The 5,453-nt window shown below is 36.4% G+C and overlaps 1 non-coding gene across 1 annotated transcript; it reads left to right on the forward strand.

Annotated features, from left to right (window-relative positions):
* Window positions 1-4,832: 4,832 nt before the first annotated feature.
* Window positions 4,833-4,935, forward strand: LOC111562118. The gene has a single exon (XR_002745165.1). It is a non-coding gene; the product is annotated as a U6 spliceosomal RNA (small nuclear RNA).
* The last annotated feature ends 518 nt before the right edge of the window (window positions 4,936-5,453 follow it).

Below are 5,453 nucleotides of genomic sequence, written 5' to 3' on the forward strand. Positions count from 1 at the left end.
TGTGTTTGCACAGGACATGACGGTTCAGTGAAAAAATGGAATGAAGACATCATAGTTTTTGCTTCAGCCTCTGTGTTGATGGTGGGGCCATTTGTTAAGATAGAAAGAATTCAGGGAGAAGCAGTTCTGAGGGAAGGACAATCAAGTTTTAGGTATGATGCATGCTAGCATTAAAAAAAACAACAACAATGGGGCACCTGGGTGGTTCAGTTGTTTAAGTGTCTGACTCTTGATCTTGGCTCAGGTCATGATCTCACGGTTTGTGAGGTCAAGCCCCACACCGGGCTCTCCACAGTGTGGAGCCTACTTGGGATTCTCTCTCTCTCACCCCTCTCTTTCTCTGTGCCTCCTCTGCTTGCATGCACAGTCTTTCTCTCTCTAAAAATAAATAAATAAACATTAAAAAAACAATGGGAAATATTAAGAAAGTAGTTAGAAAAACTATTTTGAAACAGAGTGTAAGGCCTCATCAGACAAATATTTTGAGGACATATTAGTCTAGATGACTCTAAAATCATTAGGGGAAGGCAGGCCTAGAAGTATATTCCAGGACATCCCAACATTTAGATTTAGTTATTAGAGGGAGGGCACAGCAAAAATATTGAAGTAAGTAAAATATTAAAAAAATAAATAAGAGAAAATACTGTCAGATCAGCATACTGTATCAAAAAAGAAATGTACTATAAGAGAGATAAATTTATAAATGAAAAAAAATGATGCTAAGATTAAGAACTATGCCTAAAGAGGGATGCCTAGGAGGCTCAGTTAGTTAAGCCTCTGACTCTTGATTTCAGCTCAGGTCATGATCTCACAGATTTGTGGGTTCAAGCCCCATGTCAGGCTCCATGCTGTCAGTGCAGAGCCTGCATGGGATTCTCTCTCTCCCTCTCTCTCCCCACTCCCTCCTGCTCTTCTTCCCCTCTCTCTCAAAATAAATAAATAAACTTAACAAAATAAAAGAATGATGCCAAGAGAAAAAGACAAGATTTTATATCATGGAAACTGTTGAGTCTGATAAAATTGGTGTCATTAGAATGGTTGACAAGCAAGTCAATTGAGGCTAGATGAAGAAGAGTTGAGGAAATAGCAACAGAAATTTCATCAGCCCTTCAAAATATATAATTTGTGTAAAACTATTTTATAAATGGAGAAGCAATAGTTGTACTTGAGGAGGAAGGAAATTATTAAAGATTCAGTCATAAAAATAAAATAATTTCAGGAGCAAAGTTCTTGAGAAAGTAAGGGCAGATTTGATCCAAAGCATGAGCATGGGTTTGGAATTGTGTGTTTGGCCATTATAGAGGCAGAAAAATTTATCCACTGTAACATTAAAGAAAGATTATACAAGTAGGAAGAGAAGAAGTTTTGTAGATTTGGCATTATGTAACAGAGGGAGTTTCTGCCTGATTGCTTCCATTTCATTAAAAGAGTTAATCTATGTAAAGCTCTTAGAACAGTGTTTGGCCCCAAGTAAATATAAGTGTTAGCTATTAATATTTGTCGGTGAAGTATGAAGCAAAGTCATCAGCTCAGCATAATGGGGTATGCAGAAAGGTGTAAGAAAAAAACATATGTGAAGTAATCATTGTTAGGAAGCAATACTTCTTTACTCCTGAAGCCCCACCCTGCAACCCCTGCGATGTGTAAAGGATTTTACTATGTGACTGGTCTTTCTGGTACTTCTCTCATTATGCCTTGAAAGAGGTAGAAAACCGTATCTTATTGATAGATTTTTAAATAATACACTGGGACTGCATAGTTTGGTTTCATCCTGGTTTCCTTGTGGAAACATCTTTGAAATGAGTGGACTATCTTCTTTGCTCCTCCTTGTCATGACATTAACTTATTTGGGTGGACCTGTCCTGGGCCAATCACAGCCCTACACACACAGCCCTTATTAACAGATCTAATTACTTGTAAACATAAGCAATGTCTTCCAACTTAGCTTTCATCATTAACAAAAGTGACGGCATAGCTTCTATGACTCCCTTGTCTTATTGGTCACTTGACCTAGAACAGAAGCAAGGAATAAAGGAGACATTTCACTGGTTTCCTTGGGGACTACTGCTATCTTCCTAGAGATTACCAGTTGTGTAGATTTGGGCAAATTAATTAATATATCTTTAAATCAATTTCCACATCAATTAAATATGGATAATAAGAAACCTGATCTCATGGGGGTAGTTTTGAACATTTATAATAATGATTAAAAGTATGTTCTTAAATTAGTGCATGTTTTACAATGTGCACTCTGTGTTTCAATGAAAGTCTATATTAAGAATAATAGTTAACTGAGTGAAACCAAGGTTCAAGTGTAGAAAAATAATAGCATAGGAAATGGGTGGAAAAAGAGGAAGAGAGTATATTTAGAAAGAGGAAGAGAGTATATATTTAGAAAATCTCAACTAGTCCATGGACATCTTTAGACATAACTGGGAGATAATTCTTCAAAGGTATATCAAAAATCAACAGCTATTCTCTACTTCATTTTGCAAGCTATTTATAGTGAAGGTGACAAGTTAAATGGGGAAGAACTATAAATAGATGTTCAATCCAAGTTGACAACATGATACCATGAAAATGACAAGATTGTCTGCAGGGATCCAAATTGGATTCTATTGTATTATTTGTTAAGCTTAGTGCTAAATATTCATAGATGTAAACATAGAGGTTGTTGACTTGCTTGCTAAGGGAGAAAGATATAATTACAATAATGCCTAGCACAACTGTTGAATAGTGAGAAGGTGGCTACCAAAACCACATGAAGTAAAATTGTTTTGTTTTTGAGTTTTTTTTTTTCTTGCCTTACATCCCATGAAAAGAAACAGAAGGAGTTGAGATGAGAATATGGTATTTTCGGCATGGGGGAAAACATATGTAAATCTACAGAGATAAATGAGAAACATTTAGGAAACAGAATGTAACATATGCAGTAGTGTCAACAGGTAAAAGTTTACAAGCTGGGGATTCATTGTCCACAAAGAAGTTTGAATTTTATTCTTATGATGGAAAGCAGAATAAAGTTTCTAAGGGAAAAAAGGAGTGGTATGGAAAGATTTGTGTTTTGGAAATATACATATATATTGACTTGAAGGAAGCCTGATTGTGGTAAATTGTCTTATTCTGTGCTCTAGTCTCTAGTCACACCTCATTCTGTGCTCACACCCCTAGTCCCCATGTGGTTTTTCGTGATTCCCGATAGATAAAGTATACTTCCCTCACCCACTGACTGGCCTGGCCAGGTGACTTGCACCCAGGAACTGTGAGCGAGGTAACAGACTGTCAGTTCCAGGGAAATGCTTTAAGAAGCAGTGGGCATATCTACCATTCACTCACTCATTTCCTTCTGCAATAAGGACAGTATGTCCCAAAGAGGGGCTGCTTCTTCAGCCTGGGGATGAGAATATGAAGATACATGGAGTACAAGCTGTAGTCGTCTACCAACAATTGTTTACATCTAACATGAGAGAAAAGGAAATGTTATTGCTGGAGGCCACTGAAATTTTGAATTTTTTTATTAGCTACATAGTATATTGACAAGATATACTTACTTAATTTTTTACTGCTTATTTATTTTTTTGAGAGAGAGAGAGAGAGGGAGAGAGAACGAGTGAGGGAGGGGGAGAGACAGAGGGAGACACAGAATTCAAGGCAGGCTCCAGGCTCTGAACTGTCAGCACAGTGTCTGATGCCGGGCTCGAACCCACAAACTGTGAGATCATGACCTGAGCCGAAGTCGGAGGCTTAACCGACGACAGAGCCACCCAGGCTCCCAGATAAGATGTACTTACTTAGAACTGAATCAGTAATAGTGAAGAAAGAGTGGATTAAAAGGAATGTAAGCAGGATGATACAAAGTAATGAATGGCCAAGAAAAGTCAAAGATGATTCTTAGTCACCTGGGTGGATAACTAACTACTATTGCAGTGCAGGCAGTGGATTCATTTTACCCTCAAAACAATGCTGGAGTATAAATATTGTATTTTCCCTTTAAAAGATGAAAAACTTTATACTCAAAGTCTGTCCAAGGTCAAACCAGAGGTTAGTAGGGAAAACAAAGATGGTAACATCACACCCCATTATTAATGAAGAGGGAGGAATAAGTTTGTGGGTAACAGTGAGTGGTAACGATGTGATTTTCTCAGTTGCAAGAGATAGACCTCACTTTAAACATAATCAATTGATCCATTTCTCTGATATTTTCAAGACTTAATCAGACTATGGTCACTGCTAGAACTAATATCTTCAAGTTGCTATTTCTCCTTCTACATATCTTGGATCTGATTTATTTGCATAGCCTAATTCGCAAACAGTTCCCAATAATGGATGACAATACGGCTGCCTGTATTTGGAGATGATCACAGAGGAAGAAACCCCAATTAAAATAAACGTATCGAGGAGGATCTTACTGGGTCTCTGTGAGCCAGGTGTCTGTCTTCTGGACTAATTTCCGTGGACTGAGGAATGACTGACTAGGTCTATAGCTTAAGGTGTGCAAAATAATGAGATAGATGATCCCTTGAGAACTAAAGTTGTTAAAGGTTATTATGAGGAGTAAGCAGGGGCTATACGTAATAAAGTATGAAAGATTTGTAGTTTCTTACGAATTTATTTTGAGCCTTACGTGGTATATCCAGTGACAGTGGATATATTGTTGGAACTCAGAAGAAAGAACTTCAGTGAAGCTACTGATTTTTAAATCATTGACAGATAGAGGTCAATTCAAGTCTTAAGACTTTCTGTTCTATTTCTATAATGTTTTCAGTGAATTTTACATTCATTTATTTTTCCAACTTATAGTATCCTTCCTAATTTAAAAATTAATTTCAATGGTACTTGCTTTGGCAGCACATATTCTAAAATTAAATGATTCAGAGATTAGCATAGCCTCTGTGCAAAGAGGACACAAAAAAGTAATTTGAATAATCATTTATTAATACATTATAAACTCATATATATGTGCATACACACACACCATGTTTGCCTTGATGGAAGCATATTGTTTAAATTATTCCTTTTTTCACATTTTTATCACATTGCATTTCTTAAAGCATTGATCCATATCTTCACAATGGAACATCAAGGATCAGCAACATCATGTATAACCAGAGGTGTGCAGAAAGAATGAAATCATTTCAAGCAATCACGGTTAAATTGGTTGTATCTGGATCTTTGCTCAAATGCTCTTTTAAGCTATTGTGAAAAGAAAACTCAAGAACAACCACCTACTTATGGAATTGAGAGATTTAGTATACATTATTTTAAAAAAAGATTTAAAAACCTGATGTTTTGCATCCAAACAATTTGACATATGTTCTTACTGTAAGGTCTAGTACAGTAAATGTTTTCTTCTTTTGAAACTAAATGGCAAGGAGTTCCTTTTTTATAAGCATATGCTGTTTTAAAGGGAAGTTATGTAGTCTTGAGACATTCAGATACAATCAGAATTAGGA

This window comes from Felis catus, chromosome C1 (genome assembly GCF_018350175.1).
Source record: "Felis catus isolate Fca126 chromosome C1, F.catus_Fca126_mat1.0, whole genome shotgun sequence".
Lineage (NCBI taxonomy): Eukaryota > Metazoa > Chordata > Mammalia > Carnivora > Felidae > Felis > Felis catus.